The 27,566-nt window shown below is 40.0% G+C and overlaps 1 protein-coding gene and 1 non-coding gene across 14 annotated transcripts in view; one reads left to right on the top strand and one right to left on the bottom strand.

Annotated features, from left to right (window-relative positions):
• ENOX2 (ecto-NOX disulfide-thiol exchanger 2) overlaps nucleotides 1-27,566 on the bottom strand; it is a 288,002-nt gene that overhangs the window by 214,259 nt on the left and 46,177 nt on the right. The window contains exon 1 of one of the 13 annotated variants that reach the window (XM_059883752.1): nucleotides 1-27,566. This exon is cut by the window's left edge and continues 12,923 nt beyond it; it is cut by the window's right edge and continues 20,795 nt beyond it. The exons of the other annotated variants lie outside the window; for them this stretch is intronic. The gene's annotated coding sequence lies outside the window, so the exon portion shown is untranslated. 13 annotated transcript variants of the gene reach the window in all.
• Nucleotides 27,176-27,257, top strand: TRNAS-GGA (transfer RNA serine (anticodon GGA)). Its single transcript has one exon. It is a non-coding gene; the product is annotated as a tRNA-Ser (tRNA).

Below are 27,566 nucleotides of genomic sequence, written 5' to 3' on the forward strand. Positions count from 1 at the left end.
TCTGACTCTTTGTGACCCCATGAATCGCAGCACGCCAGGCCTCCCTGTCCATCACCAACACCCGGAGTTCACTCAGACTCCTGTCCATCGAGTCAGTGATGCCATCCAGCCATCTCATCCTCTGTCGTCCCCTTCTCCTCCTGCCCCCAATCCCTCCCAGTATCAGAGCTTTTTCCAATGAGTCAACTCTTCGCATGAGGTGGCCAAAGTACTGGAGTTTCAGCTTTAGCATCATTCCTTCCAAAGAAATCCCAGGGCTGATCTTCAGAATGGACTGCTTGGATCTCCTTGCAGTCCAAGGGACTCTCAAGAGTCTTCTCCAACACCACAGTTCAAAAGCATCAATTCTTCGGTGCTTATATCTTGGTTTTAAGTTCCCATTTTTTCTCCCCCTCATTTTACTGCAGCACATAGAGGCAGTTTCAAGTACACCATTATCTTTACTCTGGTGAGAGAAAATCTTAAATTTCTATGCAGATCATTCATTCATTCAACAAATATTTAATGAGTACCTACTATGTGTCAGGGACTGGAACCTGTGCCAGGGACTTGGGGCTGGGACCATATCAGTGAACAGACAGATATTAAGCCCTACTCTCATGGAACTTACAATTTAAATGGGTGCTGTTGAGGTAAATTACACAGAAAACTAATCAAACTGATCATATGGACCGCAGCCTTGTCTAACTCAATGAAACTATGTATGAGCCATGCTGTGTGGGGCCACCCAAGACGGACGGGTCATGGTGGAGAGGTCTGACAAAACATGGTCCACTGGAGAAGGGAATGGCAAACCACTTCAGTATTCTTGCCTTGAGAACCCTGTGAACAGTATGAAAAGGCAAAAAGATAGGACACTGAAAGATCCTATCTTTCAGCTTGGTAGGTACCCAATATGCTACTGGAGATCAGTTGAGAAATAACTCCAGAAAGAATGAAGAGATGGAACCAAAGCAAAAACAACACTCAGATAGTGGATGTGACTGGTGATGGAAGTAAAGTCTGACGCTGTAAAGAGCAATATTGCATAGGAACCTGGAATGTTAGGTTCATGAATCAAGGCAAATTGGAAGTGGTCAAACAGGAGATGGCAAGAGGGAATATCAACATTTTAGGAATCAGCGAACTAAAATGGACTAGAATAGGTGAATTTAACTGAGATGACTTTTATATCTGTTATTGTGAGCAAGAATTCCTTTAGAAGAAATGGAGTAGCCCTCATAGTCAAAAGAGTCTGAAATGCAGTACTTAGATGCAATCTTAAAAATGACAGAATGATTCTGTTTCCAAGGCAAACCATTCAGTATCACAGTAATCCAAGTCTATGCCACAACCAGTAATGTGGAAAAAGCTGAAGGTGAATGGTTCTATGAAGACCTACAAGACCTTCTAGAACTAACACCCAAAAAGATATCTTTTTCATTATAGGGGACTGGAATGCAAATATAGGAAGTCAAGAGATACCTAGAGTAACAGGCAAATTTGGCCTGGAGTACAAAATAAAGCAAGGCAAAGACTAACAGAGTTTTGCCAAGAGAATGCAACGGACATAGCAAACACCCTCTTCCAACAACACAAGAGAAGACTCTACACATGGACATCATGAAATGGTTGATACCCAAATCAGACTGATTATATTCTTTGCAGCCAAAGATGGAGAAGCTCTATACAGTCAGCAAAAACAAGACCAGGAGCTGACTGTGGCACACATCATGAACTCCTTATTGCCAAATTCAGACTTAAATTGAAGAAATTAGGGAAAACCACTAGACCATTCATGTATGACCTAAATCAAATCCCTTATGATTATATGCTGGAAGTGACAAACAGATTCAAGGGATTAGATCTGATAGACAGAGTTCCTGAAGAACTTTGGACAGAGGTTTGTAATATTGTACAGGAGGCAGTATTCAACACCATCTCCAAGAAAAAGAAATGCAAAAAGGCAAAATGGTTGTCCTTTGTGATTAATGCAGAGAAATAGAGGTAAACAACAGAATGGGAAAGACTAGAGATCTCTTCATGAAAATTAGGGAAACCAGTGGAACATTTCAATGCAAAGGTGGGCACAATAAGGGATAAAAAATGGTGTGGATCTAACAGAAGCAGAAGATATTAAGAAGAGGAGGCAAGAATACACAGAAGATATATACAAAAAAGATCTTCATGACCCAGATAACTATGATGGTATGATCACTCACCTAGAGCCAGCCATCCTTAAATGTGAAGTCAAGTGGGCCTTAGGAAGCATCACTGCAAACAAAGCTAGTGGAGGTGATGGAATCCCAGATGAGCTATTTCAAATCCTAAAAGATGATGATGTTAAAGTGCTGCACTCAATATGCCAACAAATTTGGAAAACTCAGCAGTGGCCACAGGACTGGAAAAGGTCAGTTGTCATTCCAATCCCAAACAAAGGCAATGCCAAAGAATGTTCAAACTAGCACACAATTGCATTCATCTCACATGCTAGTAAAGTAATGTCAAAATTCTCCAAGCCAGGCTTCAACAGTACGTGAACCATGAACTTCCAGATGTTTAAGCTGGATTTAGAAAAGGCAGAGGAACCAGAGATCGAATTGCCAACATTTGTTGGATCATTGAGAAAGCAAGAGAGTTCCAGAAAAACATCTACTTCTGCTTTATTGACTATGCCAAAGCCTTTGACTGTGTGGATCACAGTGAACTGGAAAATTCTTCAAGAGATGGAAATACTAGACCACCTTACCTGCCTCCTGAGAAATCTGTATGCAGGTCAAGAAGCAACAGTAAGAACTGGACATGGAACAACAGACTGGTTCCAAATCAGGAAATGAATACGTCAAGGCTGTATATTGTCACCCTGCTTATTTAACTTATATGCAGATACATCATGCGAAATGCCAGGCTAGATGAAACACAAGCTGGAATCAAGACTGCCGGGAGAAATATCAGTAACCTCAGAAACGCAGATGACACCACCCTTATGTGAAGAACTAAAGAGCCTCTTGATGAAAGTGAAAGAGGAGAGTGAAAAAGTTGGCTTAAAACTCAGCAGTCAGAAAACAAAGATCATGGCATCTGGTCCCATTACTTCATGGCAAATAGATGGGGAAACAATGGAAACAGTGAGAGACTTTATTTGGGGGGGGCTCCAAAATCACTGCAGATGGTGACTGCAGCCATGAAATTGAAAGACGTTTGCTCCTTGGAAGAAAAGCTATGACCAATCTAGACAGCATATTAAAAAGCAGAGACATTACTTTGCCAACAAAGGGCCATCTAGTCAAAGAGATGGTATGGATGTATGGATGTGGGAGTTGGACCAAAAAGAATGCTGAATTCCGAAGAATTGATGCTTCTGAACTGTGGTGTTGGAGAAGACTCTTGAGAGTCTCTTGGACTGCAAGGAGATCCAACCAGTCCATCCTAAAGGAGATCAGTCCTGAATATTCATTGGAAGGACTGATGCTGAAGCTGAAACTCCAATTCTTTGTCCACCTGATGGGAAGAACTGACTCACTGGAAAAGACCCTGATGCTGAGAAAGATTGAAGGTGGAAGGATGACATAGGATGAGGTGGTTGGATGGCATCACTGACTCTATGGACATGAGTTTGAGTACACTCTGGGAGTTGGTGATGGACAGGGAAGCCTGGTGTGCTGCAATCCATGGGGTCACAAAGAGTTGGACACAATTGAGCAACTGAACTGAACTGAACTGATGCATTCATCAGATGATGGACACTGTTCGGTTGTTTCTGTATCTTGGCTATTACAAACAGGGCTTGTGGGGTGAACACTGGGGTTCATGTATCTTATTGGATTAGTATTTTCATTTTTTTTCAGATATATACCCAGTAGTGGAATTACTGCTGCATATGGTTGCTCTATTTTTAGTTTCTTTATTACATTTTTTTGGGGGATGCACTGCTCAGCATGCAGGATCTCAGTTCCCCAACCAGGGATTGAACTCATGCCCTCTGCAGTGGAAGTATGAAGTCTTAACCAGTGGACTGCCAGGGAAGTCTCTATTTTTAGTTTTTTGAGGAACCTCCATATTGTTTTCCACAATGACTGCATCAATTTACATTCCCACCAACAGTGTGCAAGGGTTCCCTTTGCTCCACATCCTTGCCAACATTTGTTATTTGTGGTTTTTGTAATAAAATGGCAATAAGTATATTCCCATCAATAATAACTTCAGGTTCTTGGTGCTTTTGATGTTTCTGTACTCTACTTCCACTCCTAGATCTAGCCTTGATGCTCTAGGCTGCCTCTACTCCTCTTTCAGGTCTGTGGGCACATCCCCTTTATTGTGATTATCCCTAAGAAATAGAGCTCTCCTTACAATGATACCCCATCTTTCTTAAGTCCTGGTGAAAGCAATTTGACCAAAAGTACCTGGGCACTAGGCTCTGGCTTCTGGTCTTGGGAATCTCTGACTAGCCTCTTAGCTAAGCGTTCAACTCCATTTACAAATCCTTACTTTCCTAAACTCTTCTCTAATCTTTTCATTTTGTTTACTTTGTACTTCTAATTTTTTTCCTGACAGCCATTTCTCAACCAAGTTGAGAAAAGAAGATAGCTGGGAATATGAAAGAGCTGGATTCAATTTAAATAAATCTATGTTAAAAAAAATCTGGATTGTCAAGGATGATTTGAAAAAGAAAGCTTTGGAGGTCAGGTACCAAGTCTTCAAAAGACTCTGATCTCATATATATATATATATATATAGTTGCTTCCTGTAAAATTTCTGCAAGCTGTTCTTTAAAATAATTGTGCTGTGTGTTTCTGGGTTGTTATGGGGTTTTAACATCTTGAAACCACAGGGGCAAACAGGAAGATATTAAAATGTGATTACTCAGTAGCCAAATAAAATGTTATAAGAAATTGCCCACTTTTCCCACCCGTCAATTTTTTATACCCAATCTGAAATAGAAAACAAGTTGAAAATATTTCAGTCCAAAGGGTAATTTTATGAAAAAGATAAGCACCTAGGAACACAGGCTTATAATGAAAGTGTCTCCTCTACCATAGAACAACACTAATGTAATTCAATAAAGTTTATAAAACTATCCCTGCCAATCAAAATCTAGAAAAGACAATTTCCTGTTTGTGGAAATAGATGTGATACTGAACAGAACCAAATCAGGCTGCAATTAACTTAGGAAAAACATGACATACTAGATTCAGGTGAGCTAGAAGAATGTTGCTACATTTTAATACATTTGCATACTATAATTTTAATAACATTAAGATTTCCAAGAGAATTCTTATTCTAGGGCATGGGAGGGGGAGTGGAATGAGTTATATAGAAAAAAAATCTACATAGGAAAAACAGCTACCATTCACTGAGAGTTTAGCAAGTGCAAGGCACTTTTCAAAGTGCTTTATATATTTTCTCATTTAATTGTCATCATAATTTTAAAAGGTAGATGTTATTATGATCTCAGTTTTACAGATGAGGCAACTGAAGCTCACATTAAGTTAGATGTGTACATTCATGCATGTAATACGGGATAAAATTGTGAATAAGGGGTAAAATTAACACTCAGGTCTGCTCTTAACTGCTAGGCTGTATTACCATTTATAGAATATATAAAAATATATCTATATAATATATACTTACATATATTAATTCTCTCTATATTAGCTAGTCATGAAGCAGCATGACAGAGTAGAAAGAGCACTTGATTAGGAGTCCTGAGACCTGGGTTCTACTCTAAGCTCTGATGCTAATTAATTGTCCTTGCTTCTGATGAGTCATTTAACACCTCTGAACCTCAGTTTCCCCATCTATAAAACAAGAATATCAAACTAAAGGTTCTGTAACATCCCAGTTACCTCTGCCATTCTAATACTCTACTGAAATAAGTTATGTCACATGTATTACCATGAATGTTTTGCCTTTGGGGATAATATACACTAGAAGTAACTGGAGGAATAAATTCTGCTAAAAAGTGTACCTTTGACACAAGTAGATCAGCTAGAAAGAGGGAGATGATTTCGAAAGGAGAAACTTTTTGTGATAGCAATGGAGCTGCCAGCATAGTCTTTGAACTCTCCTTCACCATCAGCCAAGGAGAGGCTTCAGTTAATCTTCACTAAAAATGACAGTCTGCAAGTATTTTGGACCTCTGGGTCGAGGCTAAGTTGGCAAGAACTAAATGAAGAGAAAACCATTTTACAGGGTCACTGCTAAGCCCAGAATCATGGGATCTCTGAAGAAAGTGTTTTTGGGTGACTAAATCAAAGGCCTTGGTTAGGTCAATAAAAATAGTTCTAATAATATATGGCTCATACATTGTTTCTGAAATATGATTGGTGCTTTTAAGTTGAATTGAGAGAAAGGCTAGCTGTGAAACATAACTAGACCACATTTAGAGAATTCCCTTCTCTAGGGGGTTCCACACCTAGGAATTTTATAAAAACTTCATGTAATGTTGGCAAGACACATGGATCAGTGTACACAGACTCTGATTTTTGATCATTTGTACAATGCACAATGCCAAATTATCAGTGTCTCCAGAAAGAATGAACACATTCAAAGACTCAACTGACCTTCAGTGGGGATTCCAGTCAATTTGAGAAGAACTGATTGAAAAATCTTATGCTTTTATGTCTGTATTTCTCCAGAGAAGTTCTTGACTAGCTTTTCTCTGCCCCATCGTCTTCCCAGGTCATCTTCGGCTGTCATCTTTGCCATAAGAAATAGTGATAAGTCATGCTCCTAGGTGCCTTTCCAATTCTCTCAAGACAAAGGAGGTCAATGACAGTGTCACCTCACTTCTACCACTGACAGTGATGGAGTTCCTAGAGGCCATTTTCCCCTGAAATACTTTATTTTAGAAAGGTAGCCAAAGAAAGGCTGAGGGAGAAGAAGAAATGGTTAGCTATTTAGCTATATCTGTGCGTTATATTCCTCATGGTATGGTACATTTGTATTTCTCAATTAAATAAAACCCTTTGTGTTCTGGGTGAGAATGCTATATGAAACACAGATGGCTTTTGTAATTGGCCAATATTAGAAATACAAAGGTGTCTGAATGAATACATAAGTGACATTATCACAAGATTGGAAAGGGAAGAACCATATGGCAGATTAATGCAAGAAATTATTAAGATGAAAGAGCACGAATTTGAAAATGGGTGCTAATTTCATTTGGATTATAAACTGTCGCAGTTAGAAAAGAGAACTCTGGAGGCTAATCAGTTTTCATTAATGGATTTCTTTTGACCTTGTCCAATGATTTATAAATTTATTCTTGCAACAGATCCTTGGAATGGCTTCTCTCCATTTGATGGACCAGGGCATCAACTTATATTGATACTTTTCCAGAGCCAATAGCTCATCTACATAGTAACACAAGTGAAGTTGTCTACCTATGAGCTCTGAGTACCCACCTAAGTCCAGAAAAGGCCTAGAAAGGACATGGCAGCTCACTAACCAGTAGATGTGTCAACTTGAGTGAGATATATTTAGAGCTGAAATGGGCCTTTGAGTTTACCTTACTCTTAACCTTGCTTTCAGTGAAGAAACCTCATGCACAGCATGCCTGAAAGCAGCACCTTCTGTTGTTCAGTCACTCAGTCATGTCCGACTCTTTGTGACCCCATGGACTGTAGCCCACCAGGCTCCTCTGTCTGTGGAATTCTCCAGGCAAGAATACTGGAGTGGGTTGCCATTCCCTTTTCCAGGGGATCTTCCCAACTCAGGGATCAAACCCGGGTCTCCTACATTGCAGGCAGATTCCTTACCATCTGAACCACCAGGGAAGCCCACCCAGACCCTGCTTAAATACTTTCAAGGCTGAGAAATTTCCTGCTTCACCAGAACACCCATCCCTCTGCCAGACAGTTTGAGTAGAAAGGTGTCCCTCTTATGCTAGGCTAAAATCTGCTTCCTAGGACAATCCGAGTTCATACTCAGGTTCCCTCACTTATGTGATGCTGAGTACATTACTTAATCTGTACCTCAGTTCCCTTATGTGTAAAATGGAAGTAATAACAGTACCTACATTTTAGGATTATTGTAGGGATTAAATATGTTAATATAAATCAAGTGCTTAGCACAGTTCCTGGCACAACATAAGTGTTCAGTAAATGCCAGCTATTGTTTTTATTTCTAATACTACTGCTACTTTTATAACAACTATTACTATCATGACAATGTCAATCCTAATCTTCTTTCTATCAGCTCTTCAAATATTTGAAAACTCTCATCTAAAGCATGAGCATTAGCTCTATTCATCCTATCTCTACTCCTTACTAACTCTGTAACAGGTAAGTTATCTGATACCTTCAAACCACATATCTCCAAGAAAGAGAATACCTTCTGCATAGGGTGGTATGAGGATGAAAGGAAATAACATATGCAAAGTGTCTGGCACACAGTAGCTACTTAAATATATGTCAGTTCCTTTCCCCCTCTCCATGTCTAAGTTTCACCTTCCCAAGCACTAAAAGCACCAATTTCTAACCTTTCTTTATGACTGGGCTTTCCAGTCCCTGACCATCTCTGTTGTATTCTAGCTTGTCACGTGTCTGCCTCAAGATATAGTGCTTGGAACAGAAAGCATTATTACAGATCTGTGATCCAAGTATGCCATGCAGAATAGAGTGAAACTTCAGTCTTAAGATTCTTTAATCTTGGGAACATACAGTTCAGCTAAAGGCGTATGTGGGCAAGGCAGGGGATAGGTGTACTCTCCTTTCACCATGATTCCTTTTGCTCATTGATTTCCTTTTTCCTGGCCCACAGGCTAATGAGTGATCGATTCCATCAAAACTTCAAGTTACTTATTGAATCAGAGCAGTTGTACTGGCCAGTTCCAGTAGCTCTTTCCTAGGAGTCTGCTTTCTTAGCAGGTTGCAATGCATACATAATGCAGCGAATCTAATTCCTGCCACATGTATTGAGGGGGCATTACTGCTAAATTCTCTCTTCCAATCCATTTTATGTGGTTGCTTTCCAAAGAAACTTATTGAATTAAAAAGATAACAATTTTAATCATGTTGGTTAGTACTGATTAAGCACCTCCAGGCATGTAGAGAGATAGAGTGCATGCTTTGAAACTGTAAGGCCAAAAAAAAAATTTTTTTTAAAGTATGTATAAGGCCAGAGTTCAGTTTCCGCCTCTCAAATTTTCTAGAGGCAATATAGAATACTGAGACGATCACCAAGAATCATGGAACTTGGAACCCTAGCTATGCCACTAAACCTGTATGATCCTGGACAAGTCATTTACCCTATTAATACTTGGAGCATAGCTCCATCATCTTAACAATGAGGGGGTGGATCAGATAAATTTTAATATGTCTTTCAGATCCAATTGTTCTATTGTTCTATTTTGTGGGCCTAATGACTAATTAAAGAATTATGCTTTTCCACACCATCTTTATTTTTTCAATCAGTTATTCCTGAGGAATAGTCCAAACTAAATGGGATTTTGAAACAATTTTTGTAATTTTAATAGAGAACTGAAACAGTTGAACATTTCTTCTCCCAATCTCTTGTTTACATAATTTTAAATCAGTTAATTAAATGGTGCTTTACAAGATTATCATTATATATTGAAGCTGAAAGGGAGAGTTCAACTTCTACAGTTGAGATGCAACAGAGAGAGAGAGCTACATAGAAGAAGACCATTTATAATGTATTAACCATAGGAAATGCCTTGGAACTTGACTTTGAGTAAACATTATATTCCTCACAGCTCAGCTCAGTAATATGCTCTGAGAACATCTGAGAACATACATCATCCATAACCTTGAGTCAGCAATTACACAGTAAGCATATGTTTTAAGTTTTTGGTATTAATTTAAATCTTACGGTAGTAGTTATAAGTACTGTAAAGCAATGCCTTTTTGCCCTTAGTGCTTATAAAAGTATTAGTTTATAAGAGATTTCCAATATACAGGCTTATCTTTTGGATAGGCTATACTCTTTTTTATAGTCCTGTAATAAGCCAGTTATTAAAACTCTTACTCGTATGAAATCTATAGTCTTAAGAATCAACATTGCTGATGATATTTATTAATATTAATTTTTTAAATGTACCATACATAACACACTGACAAAACTTGTGTCTTTGTGGCTTTTCACTCAAAAAACACCAGACTGAGTCACGGGTTATGAATTCTGGTATTTGGACCCCGACAGTAGCATCACAGGACTGTTACAGAGAAAAACATGGTCTTCTCCCTCTGTGAGCATGCTCCTGAACATTAAGAATGTTTAGTAAATAAAACACACACACACACACACACACACACACACACACACACACACACACTGGTTCTACTATAGGAGTTCCTATAGTATTTTGTGGCATATATTCTATTTGTTATCATCTATTTCTTTATCAGGCTAAAAAGGCAGTGCATCTGAAAACAAGAAAACTATGAAGAACCTCTCTTTTCTACATTTTGACTCTTCAGTTAGATTCACGCAGTGGCTGAAAGATGAACCCAAAATAGTGGGGGAGGGGAAGGCTTGGCTCACCACAGCATCATTTATGCTGATATTTCAAAAGGTCAGAAGAATTTAGGTCGGGGCTAACTTCCCATCGTTAATTCACTCCAAAATGACAGTTGCTTCTATGATGACGAGGTTTCCCAATAATCTTCTCTGTGGCCAGAGGGGAAGAAAGAGCAGAGTTTCCAAAGGCCCATGTCATTACTCTGCTTTCCCCAGGTGGGATCCTTGCTGTTATCCCTGAACTGTGACTGAAAGGCCACTACACAGCAGATGGTAAGAAAAGAAGACCAAAGTTTAAATTAACAACCATCACCACCAACATTAAGCCTCCCTTTGAAACAACAGGAACTGTGAAATCTGAGTCTACGTTTCTGTTTAAGGTCAACAAAGCAAGGCCTTCTTAGGGGAGAGAGGGTTTACTGCCTTTCTTAGCATAAATACACCAAGCAAGAATACATCAAGCAGAAGATAATAATGCATCCCTAATTCAGTAATTGTCATAGGACTCTTTCCTTCTCCTCAATTAAACAGTTAACAGGGAGCTGGGATTCACACAAAGAAATTCACTCCTCCTCCCCTCTTTCCCAGTTTGATTTATGCATAGCCCCTGGAGACGCAAATTAATGTCTTCATAGACCAAAAGCCCCAGCTGTTTTGGAAAACCTATGACAAAGCTTAACTAAGGTTCACACATGCAAACATAAAGCCTTCATAATTACTAAGCTGGGTATTACAAAGCTGGCTCTTCAATCAAGGGTCTAAAGCCAGCCTTATTGCCTCTCTCATTCCCAGCCTGTCTGGCCTGAATGCACCTATAGTGCTAATTTAGTACTGCCTGAGGCATTGTGGATTCTGGGTAGATAGACACCTTAAGCAAAGCTGAGGAAAGATATAGAACTGCAGGGATTTAAAACCACAATTCATCATTTATTAATATCGAAAGAAGCACTGGAAACCTGTGAAACTCTACTCTTACCAGATGTGAATTCCTTGGTTTATTTGTTCTTTTTTTTAATGGTAAGAAATCAGAAAATGACACAAAAATTCTAAAAGATACTCAATACCCTCAATTTGGTTATAAATGAACAAAAGACAAGCCTCCCTCTAGCCCCAAATCTGCCCCTTTGGAAACATGTGGCCTGCACTTGCTGTTCCCACTTGCTCTTCTCTCATGCACTCCTTAATCACTGCATTCTGGATTCTGTCCACAGCATTTTACTGAAGCAGCCCTTGCAAAGGTCACTGACACTCATTGTTGCTAAAGCCAGTGATCACTTTTCAGTCCTTATCTTACTCTCTCCCTGCAGCACTTAACTCTGCTGACCACTTTGGCTTCATGAAACTCTTTCCTTGCCTTCTATGACACCCATTAACTCTCTGGTTTCTTTTTCCCAGTTTCCTCCATGAACTTCTCTTTCACTACTCATTTCTTAAATGCCAGTGAAGTGAAGTGAAGTTGCTCAGTCGTGTCCGACTCTTTGCAACCTCATGGACAGTAGCCTGCCAGGTTCCTCCATCCATGGAATTTTCCAGGCAAGGATACTGGAGTGGGTTGCCATTTCCTTCTCCAGGGGATCTTCCTGACCCAGGGATCGAACCTGGGTCTCCTGCACTTCAGGCAGACTCTACCATATGGGCCACTTGGGAAGGCCGAAATGCCAGTGTTTCATCCTTACACCTCTTTTCTTCTTATTCCACCGCCAGAGGTTCTTCATCCAGACATCATAACAGTTTGCAGATATGCATCAAGATGTCAATGAACCTCTTAAAATTGCAGGCAGAATTGTATATGGGGAAAGGGCCCATAACTGTTGGATACATAAAGGAGTCTAAGACCAAATAAGGTCTAAGGGCAACTGATCCTCAGACTGGCTCTGGGTGATCCCATGACTTCAAATCATATTTCTATTTATGCTGATAGCTCTGATATATTTATCTTAAGCCCAGATTGTTCTCAGTATGGGCATCTGATGGATAACTCAAACTTAACACATTATCTTTACTCAACAATCCTGCCCTTTCCACCTTGTCCTCCATGTCAGGAAATGGCACACAACCCACCTAGCTATTCAGTCCAGAACCCTGGGAGTTATCCATATTCGTCCCTTTCCCTTGTTTTCTATACCTGGTAACCAAGTCCGATGGACTCTATGTCCTAGCTAAAATATGAACCTTTCTCTTCATCCCAATCATTACTACCTCAGTCCAAGTGGATTGCTGCAATGGCCTCCTCACATGGCTTTCTATCTCCAGTTAACTCTCCAGTTGTCAATAGAGAGATCCTTCTAACAGGCAAATACGATCACATCACTGACTTTAAAACTTTTTAGTGACTTCTACATTGTTCTTAAACTGCAGAACTTCAAATTCTCTGACATGGCAAATGAGGTCCTTTATGACCTGGCTCCTTCTTATCTCCACAGTCTTATTCATACTGTACAGTTACCTTAATTAACCCCCTTAACAATCCCTCCCCAACCCTTAACTACACTGTATTCTCTAATCATACTGAACTATTTCCAGTTCTTGCCTCAGGGACTGCATATGCTTTAACATCACCCTGGAACACTCTGTCTCACCTTGGCCTGGGAAATATCTGCCAGGAAGCTATTGCTTGTCACCTAAAGCAGGGTTAGGGGGCACCTCTTATATGCTCTGTTAGCATCCTCTGGGTACTATGGAAACATTCTGTACTGTGATTGCCTATTTCTTCACTTTTCTATTTGTCACTAGAGTTTGGTGAATAAACTTATAAGCTCCTTGAGGTCAGGGACCATATGGGGTCCTTAACACCTAGCACAATGTCGGGCATATCATCAGTTCAGTTCAGTTTAGTTGCTCAGTCATGTCCGACTCTTTGCGACCCCATGAATCGCAGCACGCCAGGCCTCCCTGTCCATCACCAACTCCCGTAGCCCACTCAGACTCATGTCCATTGAGTCAGTGATGCCATCCAGCCATCTCATCCTCTGTCGTCCGCTTCTCCTCCTGACCCCAATCCCTCCCAGCATCAGAGTCTTTTCCAATGAGTCAACTCTTCGCATGAGGTGGCCAAAGTACTGGAGTTTCAGCTTTAGCATCATTCCTTCCAAAGAAATCCCAGGGCTGATCTCCTTCAGAATGCACTGGTTGGATCTCCTTGCAGTCCAAGGGACTCTCAAGAGTCTTCTCCAACACCACAGTTCAAAAGCATCAATTCTTCGGCACTCAGCCCCCTTCACAGTCCAACTCTCACATCCATACATGACCACAGGAAAAACCATAGCCTTGACTAGACGAACCTTTGTTGGCATATCATAGTTGGTCAATAAATATATGTTGATTAACTGAATGAATTAATGGACAGATGGCAAATCCAGGACTTTGATGTTTACCCTTAATCCCCACAATTTTTGCCTTCAGCTTGGTATAGGAAACAAAACAATGGACTTCGGAGAAGTCAACTGATTTAGTCATTAACTCCCTGGGTCTTACTCTCCTCACGTACATAACTAAGGAAACATTCTCTATGGTCCCTTACGACCTGGAAACTGTCTATTTCGTTGCTTCCTTAACACGCTTGATTTTTAAGCCACAAACCCCACTTCAGGCTCTCCATCTCCTTCCTTACATGCCCCACCTCCATCCAAATCACACTGGGATGATTTGGTTTGACATAAGTCCAATGTGTTTGTGTGTGCACATGCATGTGTGTGTGAGAGGGAAAAGAGGAAGAGAGAAACTGAGGGAGTGAGGGGGAGGAGGAGAGGGAAAGGAGAGGTATTGAGGCAATTCCTGGACATCCTTCCCTTCCCATTTCTATCCTTTTTAAGGAATGTTAGTTGGTCTCGGAGGTGTAATTTTAAGATGTTCACAATGTTAAATTTCTATATGGTAATTAAGTTTCTAAAATTGTTTAAGAATACTCAGAACAGAGGGGGAAAAGGTAAGGAAAAAGTTAGGGCCAAGTAGATATACGTTATCTTAAAAAGGCTAAATCTCAGTACCTTAACCCAGCTTGGTGGAATAAGGCTTAACAAAGTTGAAAAGGGGGACATCTACTTTGAAATGAGATACAACCTGAACTTCCTTGGTCAAGAGAAATAGAGGAACTATAGTTACAAAAGCATTTGAAGTTACTGCAAAGCTATGGAAATATGTAACAAAAATAATCAGCACTGAGAATACAATAATGCGAGGACCAACCTTCTACTGGTCCCTGGGGCAGGAACCAGATGGCCTAAAAGACCAATTCCCATCTCTTAATTCCTCTGATGGATAAGGAAGGATATGCTTCCATTTAGTTCTCACAAACAATGACCCCTTTTCTCTTCTGCGGACAAACTTGATGTACTACCACTTTTGCTTCCAGATATTAAGCTCATATTTAATGATATGTGTGCTTGGTAATGTATGCATCCAAAAACTTTCACTGACAAAAACGGTCCTGCACTCATCTATTTGTCTTTCAGCTGCTGCACACAAATGCAGCAGAGAAGTGGGGAATTTAAATGCATGGCAGGCGGCTGATGTATTTTTCCATAAACTAGTCTACATATCATGGCAAGGGGAGAAGCAAAGAAAACCTCAGATGCATTCTTCCCCATAAAGAGGCAAATGAAGCCAAGGGGCAGAGTAGTAAGGAGGAAAATGAAAGGGTAAAATGAGATTACTAGTGCATATCCTTTTAAAAGCAAATCAAGAGAACCATTCTCCTTGCCAATATCGGAGATGGGTTAAAGTCTTTCAGTGCAAAGAACAAAGAAGAGTGTCCACTTTCTCTTCTGAACAAAAGCAACCACAATTTCAATGCTGTTAAATAGATGCCATTTCACTTCAGAAGTGGTTACACCACAGTAGTGGATAGAGTTAGTATGGCATGTAAATGATTAAGAGACAAAATAAAAATATTTAGAATAAATAGCAGAAATACCATACAGAAAAAAAAAGAGAAAACCCTAGCAATGCGCAATGTGCCTGCTGATTTTGGATGCCATGGAATGTGGATAAATACATAAATACACATGTTTTTACAGTTCCTATGTATATTCTCACTGTATCACATATATAAACAAATATATATTTTATATATTAATATATGATAGCCAAGTAGAGATCAGGGGGCAGGAAGGTACACCTGAGCCACTGGGCTAATTAAGAAGGAAGAAACCACAGGAAATCAGGTTGAGAAATCAGGGTCTAGCAAAGGGGTCATTCCTTGAAAAATTCTTTGTGGGGATCCAGAGTACAGGTGTGGCCTATTTGAAGAAAATCTATATCCAATCTATAAATCGGAGAAATTAAGAATGTTTATTTGCATTACAGAAGCATTCCATATAGCACTACTTTATTATTTATTTTTATTGGAGTATAATTGCTTTACAATGTTGTGTTGGTTTCTGCTGTACAACAACATGAATCAGCTACATATATACATATATTCTCTCCCTCATGAGACTCCCTCCCACTCCCCTGTCTCACCCCTCTAGGTCATCACAGCACCAAGCTGAGTTCCCTGTGATATAGCAATATTTTAAAATGCCAAGCTAACACTGAACATTTTTTTTTACAAATATGGAATTAATATATTCAGTTTCTTACAAACACATTAAAAAAAAATAAAGTGATGTATTCCTGTACCAAGCTTCAAGTGGACTTGCTTTTGATTTTTCTTTTGTAAAGTTGACTATTGTCATACTGATTCTCCTTAAAGCTTAGAGTGCCTGTACCATGGGGGACAAGCAGAGGAAGGAAATCCAGATTTCAAAACCCGGGGCCTGAGACTATGTCCAGCTAGTCAGTGTCCCCATTGAGGAAGTAGAGTTTCACGAAAAAGTGAGAAGACATTCCTGAAACATTTTAAAGGCCTGAGGCCAAATTCAGGAGAATGTAATAAATGGGAGGAAAGGTGGTCCCTAAAAATCTCCTAAAGAGGGTGAATTGATTGTGTTTTCACATAAGTTAAAGATGAATCTGTGTGGAGCATTCACAGTGAGGTAAGCACTGAGGTCTAGTTTAATGGAAGATAAAGTGTTTTTTACACTATATCTAATTATTGGTCTGACATACTTAAGATCTATGAATAAATACACATAAACAGGATTCTTTTGAGGAACCCCCAAGTCTTTTATTCATTGTCTATGGATATTAAAATACAAGCATAATTTCTGGTTGTGTGTGCAGCTGGTGGCTTCTTCCAGAATACAGTGTTTTTAGAACTGTCTCAAGTTTAAAGATATATTCTTCTATTGCATAGAGTGCTTACTCATTCCATTTATGATAAACGTCTTACTGAGTCCAATTATAAAAATAGCCAAGTTGATACATTAGCAGAGTGGTATCTATTAGGTGACATCTAAGACAAAAAGGCCAGAAGACAGAGCATCTATGGAAAAATCATGACTAAAACCCAGACAGCTGCATATTCTTTTCTCTAATCCAGGCACACATCTTAAAGAATAATTGATTTACATAGTATAAAAACATGAATTAGTAGTAGAACACATTTAAATTAACTATTATAAAACTACAACCTTAACTCCTAAAGATGAAGGGTCACAGATGATAAATGTTTGCTGACTAACTATGATAAATGCAAACTATAGTCTTACATTGTATAATGTTCAGGATTTTATTGTGTTGAAGATAAAAGTCACTCTAAGTAAACTTCAGGTGCACAATGATTCTAGGGTAGAAAATCAGTTTTCAGTCTGATAAACTACCCAAGTTTCTAACTAAGTCATACGCTCATGCATTCAAATCATCTAATAACCTCGGTTACAAATATTTTCTAAAAATAACTTGGCTATTCTCTATCTGGAAATGATGAAACTGATCTAGATTTCTCCGAACCTCTAGGCTATAAAACTGATAACTTCACAGTAATGATAATTAAGTATAGATAGAATATCTTATGAATATAAAAGTCATAGTTCTATTTATCAATGTCTTCAACTAAAAATGAAAACCTGAAAATATTGAATTATAAACTCTCAATACATAAGATAAACATCTACACCACTAGAGATGGACTGCTCTATGAAAATCCATCCACTTAAAAACGATCAGCAAGGATAGGATATACTTGTCACTCACTACAACAAAGTCATTCATAAGGCAAAAAAAGTGGGAGGCAAAAGAAAACTGTGAGAATAGCCTTAGATTAAATATTTCAAACCTAGCATGAACTTTTAAAGTTGGGGGTCCTATTTTTTTTTTTTTTTTACCAAATGGAGACTGAAGTTTTAACCTTGAATTCTAAACTCTTCTTATAATGCTTTTTTCTCTATTGCTAGGGTGCTAATAAGAAAGAGGTAACAGCATCCAAAAGCAAGAATAAACCGGAAAAACAAACACCACCCAATTCTGTCTAGACACAAAGCCAATCCACTCCGTCCCACTGCACTGGCAATAGCAGCAGAGGCTGGTGGCAGGAGACCCTCCACAAAGCTCTCTTAAAATCGGTCAGAGAGGAAACATTCTCATCAAACTGAACCTAAAGGATCTGTCAGCAAGATGTGAAAAACGGCAATCCTAAGTCCTCTCCCCTTGAGGAGAGCTCAAAATCCTTGTCAGTAATATTTCTGATTTGGAGGAGAAGACATCCAGCTGAAAAAGAGAGCGAGCAGGCAAAAGGGGAAGCAAAGGTGGGGGAAGCAATGAAACCCATGAAACTAGGGAAGCTGGCCCAGCAAGTACTAGCACAGAGCGTGCAGGTGTACAGATCCAGTGAGAAGGCAAATGATGGGGCAACAGTACTTATAATCTGAAACAAACAAAAGCCCTAACTAAACTCTCAAAAGCATTTTTAGTACAAGTCATGTTTTGTGGTCATTTTTTCTTATTTTTCCAAGAAAAGACCCCAATGCTGGGAAAGACTGAAGGCAAAAGGAGACAAGAGCAGCAGAGGATTAGATGGTTAGATAGCATCGCTGACTCAACGGACATGAATTTGAGCAAACTCCAGGAGACAGTGAAGGACAGGGGAGCCTGGCGTGCTGCAGTGCAGGGGGTCACAAAGAGTCGGACACGACTTGGCGACTAAACAACAATTTTATTTTCTGAAACTTGACAACAGACAACTGTTAAATGTTTCATAATTAAACATGTATGCATTTAAGAGGTAGCTATGGTTAGAACTTCCTATGTATGTCCCAATTCCCATATCCAGTTCATCCCAAGGACTGCAGACAGAGAATATGAGCAACAAAGCTGTTTGAAGGGATGGGAGAGGGAAGACTATGAGAACAGGTGAAAAGGATTAGAGTGCATTAATCTGGAAAGATGAAACAATCAATCATGAAGAACTACCACCAGTACAACGATCACCATTAAGCACTTACTGTATGACAGTCACCTTGCTAAGGGCACAGATATGTCCAAGGAGAGATGAAGGGCTATCAAAGCAGATGTGAACATTCCTTCTTTCAGTTATGATGTCTATGTGTCAAGCAGTGTGTTGGTCAAGCAACAGTTGTGAACTAGTACAAACACATGAAAAGATGCTCAACATCACTCATTATCAGAGAAATGCAAATCAAAATCACTATGAGGTACCATCTCACACCAGTCAGAATGGCTGCGATCCAAAAGTCTACAAGCAATAAATGCTGGAGAGATGTGGAGAAAAGGGAACCCTCTTACACTGTTGGTGGGAATGCAAACTAGTACAGCCACTATGGAGAACAGTGTCGAGATTCCTTAAAAAACTGGAAATAGAACTGCCTTCTGACCCAGCAATCCCACTGCTGGGCATACACACTGAGGAAACCAGAAGGGAAAGAGACACGTGTACCCCAATGTTCATCGCAGCACTGTTTATAATAGCCAGGACATGGAAGCAACCTAGATGTCCGTCAGCAGATGAATGGATAAGGAAGCTGTGGTACATATACACAATGGAGTATTACTCAGCCATTAAAAAGAATACATTTGAATCAGTTCTAATGAGGTGGATAAAACTGAAGTCTATTATACAGAGGGAAGTAAGCCAGAAAGAAAAACACCAATATATACTTAGTTACCAATAGTATACTAACGCATATATATGGAATTTAGAAAGATGGTAACAATAACCCTGTGTACGAGACAGCAAAAGAGACACTGATGTATAGAACAGTCTTATGGACTCTGTGGGAGAGGTAGAGGGTGGGAAGATTTGGGAGAATGGCATTGAAACATGTATAATATCATGTATGAAACGAGTCGCCAGTCCAGGTTCGATGCACGATACTGGATGCTTGGGGCTGGTGCACTAGGATGACCCAGAGGGATGGTATGGGGAGGGAGGAGGGAGGAGGGTTCAGGATGGGGAACACATGTATACCTGTGGCGGATTCATTTCGATATTTGACAAAACTAATACACTATTTTAAAGTTTAAAAAAAAATTAAAAAAAAAAGAATGTCACAGAGAGAATCTCAGATTTTAAATCCAAATATTCAGGTTTAAGCTCTAAGAGTATTAATAATTATATATATGACCGTGAGAAAATTACCTAAGCTTCATATGTGTGTGTGTGTGTGCATGCACACTTGGTTGTTCAGTCCTGTCTGACGTTTTGTGACCCCATGAACTTCAGCCCACCAGGCTCCTCTGTCCATGGAATTCTCCAGGCAAGAATACTGGAGCAGGATGCCATTTCCTTCTACAGGGGTTCTTCCAAACCCAGGGAGCGAACCCAGGTCTCCTGCACTGCAGGCAAACTCTTTACCATCTGAGCACCCGGGAAGCCCACCTAACCTTCTTCAGTCAGTTCACTTCAGTGGCTCAGTCGTGTCCAACTCTTTGCGACTGCATGAACCGCAGCACACCAGGCCTCCCTGTCCATCACCAACTCCTGCAGTTTACCCAGACTCATGTCCATTGACTCAGTGATGCCATCCAACCATCTCATCCTCTGTCATCCCCTTCTCCTCCTGCCTTCAATCTTTCCCATTTCAGGGTATTTTCAAATGAGTCAGTATTTGCATCAGGTAGCCAAAATATTGCAGTTTCACCTTCAACCTCAGTCATTCCAATGAACACCCAGGAATGATCTCCTTTACGATGGACTGGTTGCATCTCTTTACAGGCCAGGGATGCTCAAGAGTCTTCTCAAACACCACAGTTCAAAAGCATCATTTCTTCCGAGCTCAGCTTTCTTTATACTCCAACTCTCACATCCATACATGACTACTGGAAAAACCAAAGCCTTGACTAGATGGACCTTTGTTGACAAAGTAATGTCTCTGCTTTTCAATACACTGTCTAGGTTGGTCGTAACTTTCCTTCCAAGGAGTAAGTGTCTTTTAATTTCATGGCTTCAATCACTATCTGCAGTGATTTTGGAGCCCCCCAAAATAGTCTGACACTGTTTCCACTGTTTCCCCATCTATTTCCCATGAAGTGATGCCAAAACTAAGACCAGATGCCATGATCTTAGTTTTCTGAATGTTGAGCTTTAAGCCAACTTTTTCACTCTCCTCTTTCACTTTCATCAAGAGGCTCTTTAGTTTTTCTTCGCTTTCTGCCATAAGGGTGGAGTCATCTGCATATCTAAGGTTATTGGTATTTCTCCCAGCAATCTTGATTCCAGCTTGTGCTTCATCCAGCCCAACATTTCTCATGATGTGCTTTGCATATAAGTTAAATACGCAGGGTGATAATATACAGCCTTGACGTACTCCTTTTCCAATTTGGAACCAGTCTGTTGTTCCATGTCATGTTCTAACTGTTGCTTCCTGACCTACATACAGGTTTCTCAAGAGGCAGGTCAGGTGGTCTGGTATTCCCATCTCTTTCAGAAATTCCCACAGTTTATTGTGATCCACACAGTCAAAGGCTTTGGCATAGCCAATAAGGCAGAAATAGATATATTTCTGGAAAACCCTTGCTTTTTGGATGATCCAGTAGATGTTGGCAATTTGATCTCTGGTTCCTCTGCCTTTTTTGTAACCAGATTGACCATCTGGATAGTCACGGTTCATGTATTGCTGAAGCCTGGCTTGGAGAATTTTGAGCATAACTTTACTAGTGTGTGAGATGAGTGCAATTGTGTGGTAGTTTGAGCATTCTTTGCCATTGCCTTTCTTAGGGATTGGAATGAAATGGCCACTGCTGAGTTTTCCATATTTGTTGGCATACTGAGTGCAGCCCTTTCACAGCATCATCTTTCAGGATATGAAATAGCTCAACTGGAATTCCATAACTTCCACTAGTTTTCTTCGTAGTGATGCTTTCTAAGGCCCACTTGACTTCACATTCCAGGATGTCTGGCTCTAGGTCAGTGATCACACTATCGTGATTATCTGGGTCTTGAAGATCTTTTTTGTATAGTCCTTCTGTGTATTCTTGCCACCTCTTCTTAATATCTTCTGCTTCTGTTACGTCCATACTGTTTCTCTCCTTTATTGAGCCCATCTTTGCATGAAATGATCCCTTGGTATTTCTAATTTTCTTGAAGAGATCTCTAGTCTTTCCTATTCTATTGTTTTCCTCTATTTCTTTGCATTGATCACTGAGGAAGGCTTTCTTATCTCTCCTTGCTATTCTTTGGAACTCTGCATTCAAATGGGTGTATCTTTCCTTTTCTCCTTTGCTTTTGGCTTCTCTTCTTTTCCCAGCTATTTGTAAGGCCTCCTCAAACAACCATTTTGCTTTTTTGCATTTCTTTTTCTCAGGGATGGTCTTGATCCTTGTCTCCTGTACAATGTCATGAACCTCCGTCCATCGTTCTTCAGGCACTCTGTCTATCAGATCTAGTCCCTTACATCTATTTCTCACTTTCACTGTATAATTGTAAAGGATTTGATTTAGGTCATACCTGAATGGTCTACTGGTTTTCCCCAGTTTCTTCAATTTAAGTCGGAATTTGGCAATAAGGAGTTCATGATCTGAGCCACAGTCGGGTCCCAGTCTTGTTTTTGCTGACTGTATAGAGCTTCTCCATCTTTGGCTGCAAAGAATATAATCAATCTGATTTCGGTGTTGACCATGTGGTGATGTCCATGTGTAGAGTCTTCTCTTGTGTTGTTGCAAGACAGTGTTTGCTATGACCACTATGTTCTCTTGGCAAAACTCTATTAGCCTTTGCCCTGCTTCATTCCGTAATCCAAGGCCAAATTTGCCTCTTACTCCAGATATTTCTTGACTTCCTACTTTTGCATTCTAGTCCCCTATAATGAAAATGACATCTTTTGGGTGTTAGTTCTAAAAGGTCTCGTATGTCTTCATAAACCGTTCAACTTCAGCTTCTTCAGTGTTACTGGTCGGGGCATAGCCGTGGATTACCGTGATATTGAATGGTTTGCCTTGGAAATGAACAGAGATAATTCTGTCATTTTTGAGATTGTATCCAAGAACTGCATTTTGGACTCTTTTGTTGACTATGATGGCTACTCCATTTCTTCTAAGGGATTCCTGCCCACAGTAGTAGATATAATGATCATCTGAGTTAAATTCACCGATTCCAGTCCAGGCCTATCTAAAAGATCTGTAAGAGGTGTTGGACCAATTAGTAGTTTTGAGTTTTGTTTTTAATCAGCCATATCTTTGTTCATATAAAAGCTTACAGAAATGTTTTCCATGTAAAAGGGTTGAAAGTGCAAATCTTATGTTTGATGTACACTGAAGGTCATAACAGTACCACCATCCCTCTGCTGGGCCGTCCCCATTCCCTGGAAGCAACCCTAAAGGTATCTATACAACTACCCTCTGGAGATCTACGGATAGATTATCTTTACGGCCCCTTCTAAATCTAACATCCTATGACTAGCTCTGAAATGTTCGTCACCTACATCTTCAAAAACTTTTGTTAAATCTAGTCTATCAAGTATTTGTCGAATGTCTAGCATCATAGAAAACACAAGATAGAATTTCCGCCTTGGAGGAGCTCACCAACTTTTTGGGAAACAGAATAAATACAGTGGGGATGCACTTCAGAGGAAAGAGGGTTTCAAGGAGTAGGCCACCATCAAGGGCCCACGGAGTAGAAGATTCACTTCTCTATCTTTTTCGTGGCTGTATCATCAATGCCTGGTAGAGTAGGTGTTCCATAAATATTGAACAAATGAACTGAACAGATGGGTGGACAGATGCATAAGGCTATTATCTTACTCATGTTGACTGAAATTCACCCAAAAAATCTGCAGTTAAAATTATTTTTCGTATGTGAGAGATTTTTTTCTCATAAGCACAGTTGTACAAGGAAAACAAATTTCTTCATTATTCTTTCCACTATCCACTACCTACAATTAAAGGGTGATATTTTATTAGAATAAAAACAAAGGAAAACAGTACCCCCCGTTATGTTAGCTCCCCAATTTGAGTCAGTAGACAAAATAAAGGCAAAATTCAGTCCAAGCATGTGAAATGCAATTTTGTGGGAGTAAATCATTAGACCAAATTTTTAATTGCCAGGACATCGTTCTTTCAATGAACTTATTTTTATGGAGGTCATTCACATGCTGCAAGTAAGCAAGTCACCAAAGCAGGTTTATCAAGATAGAAACGAGGGCCATCTTGGCTCTCATCTCCTCATCACCACTAGTAGTGAGAAAATGGCAGGGAGGTCAAAAAGAAGGCAGCTGCTTTTCTTTTTCCTCCCAAGCTTGAATTCTGTCCCATAAGATACACTTTGTCTTTCTGGACTCAAAGTCAGCCAGCAAGCACTTAAGTAAAATTAAGGTAACTGCACCAATGGCAAAGAATTTGATGGAAAGCTTGCTGGAGACAGCTCATTTGAGTAAAAGCTTTGCCTGTTCAAGGAACAATATAATTTCTGGAGGAAATATTTCTGGGAAGGGCCAGGTGGCTTTGCAATTTTATAGCTGAGGTGATATCAGTTATCCAGGACAAGTGTTATATATGACTAACGTTCTCAAACCTGAATTGTGTTTCCTTAGAATGCGACTATATTTGAAAGCACTTTAAGGTGTTAATTTTACACTTTTTTTGTTTTAGCACAGCCGTAATATTTTATTATAGTATAATACATACTACTATTCTGAATATAGATTAGGAATGGACATATTTTTATAAACATTCTGGGAGGGTGTAAAACAGGTTTTTTTCCATCCACGGCACCTGACACCTGAGCGGCTTAGAGAGACATCAAACTAAGAGATGAAATAAAAAATATCACACTGCTTTGTAATCTTCTTCCAAGGTGGAGTGATATCTTAGAGAAGACGCTGTATCCCTTCCTTTGCTGTGACAAGCAAAGAGATCCCAGCCCACGTGGGGCTCCACAGGCAGCTGCAACAAAAGTCATAGGGTGAGTAGAGATATGATGAGGTCCTGACTGCTCCGGATGGATGACCTCACTGCTTTCTTCTATGCATTTTAACTACTCACCTGTAAAAACTGGATTCAACTCAAGGTCTTGCGCTTCACTGAAAGACCTGCATTTGGAATGAATACAGTTCTTCCACGGACCACATGAGTTCTGATGCACTGCAGCTGGCCGAACTGTCACTTGCTTCCGTCTTCTAAGCAAAATGTGGAAATTTCTGGTCAGGAGTCTTCAACCTTGCCATCAGAGGGTTATAACTGCCATATTTAAAAAGGTTTTGCTCCTATGCTAAAGTATTTTCATAGAACAAGAAATGTGGTTTACATGAGAGAGAGAAAAGAACCTAAAAGAGAAAAAGAAATTTTCTGCCCCTCACACATTTTTATCTAAGTTTGGTCCATGTATGTCTAATCTGGAGGCTAGTGTCCTATATAAGTTAGAATTTTTTCGATCAGGTGCCCTGAACTCTCCATTCTCTTCTTCCTCTTTCACCAAATCCCTTGTGACATATTTATTCATTCAATCAGTAAAATATTTACTTAGAGACTGCTATGTGCCAGGGACTTTTCTGAGCATTAGGAATACAACAGTGAATAAAACACAGGCCTTGTCCTAAGAGTCTTTATATTAGAGGGATGGGGACAATGAACAAACACATGATTATAAAAGGTCAAATAGTGATAAGTGATATGAAGAAAAGAAAGCAGAGTAACTGTACAGAGAATGGTCATGAAAAGCCACTCTGAAGAGGTGACATTTGAGCATGGTTTTCAATGAAGTGAGGATTCATCTTAACTGTTCACTAAAGACAAAAATCTGGGCAGTTGCTAAAATGACTAAGTTCAGAGTTGGAAGTAAGAACAGGTATCAGAGTTGAGAAATATGGGAAATACCATCAGGATATTCAAAGAAGTCACCATGGACTTGAAGATTATCTACTGAAAGTCAACTAAATGATCCAAGGGATGAAAGAAGGCTGAGAGGTACCATGGTTAAAATATATAATTTCAATGATGGTTATGAACATGATGAGTGGGGTGGGTCTGTCAGCTGATACATCGAATTCTAGAAAAACACCTTTAAATGGTAAATTAGAATAATAAAAAGCATATCTGAGCTTCTGGTTCTAGCACAAGATAAAGAGATGCACTTCTCCTAGTTTTCCCAATAAGTACAGCTAAAAACCTATTTTATATAAAACTAACACAAGCACTCTGAAAGGTGGAGAAAAAAAAGGCAGACTGGCTAAGGACTTTGGGATCCAAGGAATACCAAAGTGATGAATTTCCTGGGTGTTCTTCATTTATCTTGGACTAGGTATTGAGGAAGCCAGCAACCCAGAGAAACCAAAGAGCACAGACAAAACTAGTTTCAAGAAAGCCTGCTCTCTCTAGTCAAAAGACCAAGAAAGGGGCAAACAGCAATTCAGAAAAATTTTAGATAATAAACACTTTATTCCAGCCAAACAATATAGGAAAAACATGGGCCTTACTCTCATTCCAATGAGCAAAGACTAAGTCGGGAACCTAGTGGGTAGGAGAAGGCCAAATGGATCTTCTCTCAGCCACTGTTAGTGGAGGCCACATGGTGAGCAAAAGTCAGGTGCCCCTCCCTCTCTATCAGCCAGGGTGGTATCAGCAAAGCCCTAGAAGGGAGCGTCAACTTCTAGGGCCTTACCCTCATTCCCATGAGCAAAGACTAAGTGGGAGCCTAGTGGGTAGAAGAAGGCCGTATGGATCTTTTATCCCCAGTCAATGTTAGTGGAGGCCACAGGGTGAGCAGAAATCACGTGCCCCTCCCTCTGTCAGTATCAGCAAAGCCCTAGAAGGCAGCTTCAATTTCTAAGTCAACAAGCAGTAACAGGGTTCCCCTCTACTTCCCCAGAGTATCACTGGAGGCTTAGTGGAGAACCTGCACTTCTATTTCCACACAGTAGTAATGAAGTGGTGACCACTTCCCCCACCAGCATGATGCCAGAGTAGACCTACCTGAAGAAAAGATGTAAATAAGATCCAGAATCTCATAATAAAATATTTACAATGTAAGAATTTAATTTAAAAAAGTCACTGATACCAAGAAACCAGAAAACCTCAAACTAAAGAACAGATACCAATACCAAGATAATACAAATGACGGAATTATCTGGAAGTTCACGGTTCACGTATTGCTGAAGCCTGGCTTGGAGAATTGTGAGCATTACTTTGAATGTGGAGTAGTTCCTCTCGGCCCGCAGGCTTTTACGAAGTCTTTATTTCTTGAAAATCCTGAAGGCTGATCTGGTTGGTATAAAGTCCCCGGGAGCTTCCTTCTTTTGTTGTAATATGTGGATGATTTGCTTCTTTGCTCCCCTTCTTAAGCCTCCTTACAGGAAAATGGCATCCACTTGAGAGAACTTTTGACCTGTTACTAGACACTTGTGTGTCAGCTCTACATAGGTCTCACTGCCATGACCAGTCACCAGCAGTAGTCGTGGCCGAGCGGTTAAGGCGGTGGACTGGAAATCCACTGGGGTCTCCCCGCGCAGGTTCGAATCCTGCCGACTACGGCAAGTCAACGTTTTGATACACGTTTATTTCTTCAACGTTTTGACACACGTTTATTTCTTCAACGTTTTGACACACGTGTTTATTTCTCTTTTGCAGGCGTCTCTGCAGACCATTTAAAGAATTTATGAATGGCGGGGATACGACTGGGACCCCAAGGGGGATAGACGAGGAGGACATGACACACCTAGGGAGTCGGGCGATTGTGTTTACAACCTGAGTCCGGGAGGAGTGGGAGTCGCGACAAAACCCTTCAGACAATGGCCAACAGGAAGGCCAGTAGGGCAATGGACAACGCTGACTTGACAGGT

Source organism: Bos taurus, chromosome X, assembly GCF_002263795.3.
Source record: "Bos taurus isolate L1 Dominette 01449 registration number 42190680 breed Hereford chromosome X, ARS-UCD2.0, whole genome shotgun sequence".
Taxonomy (NCBI): domain Eukaryota; kingdom Metazoa; phylum Chordata; class Mammalia; order Artiodactyla; family Bovidae; genus Bos; species Bos taurus.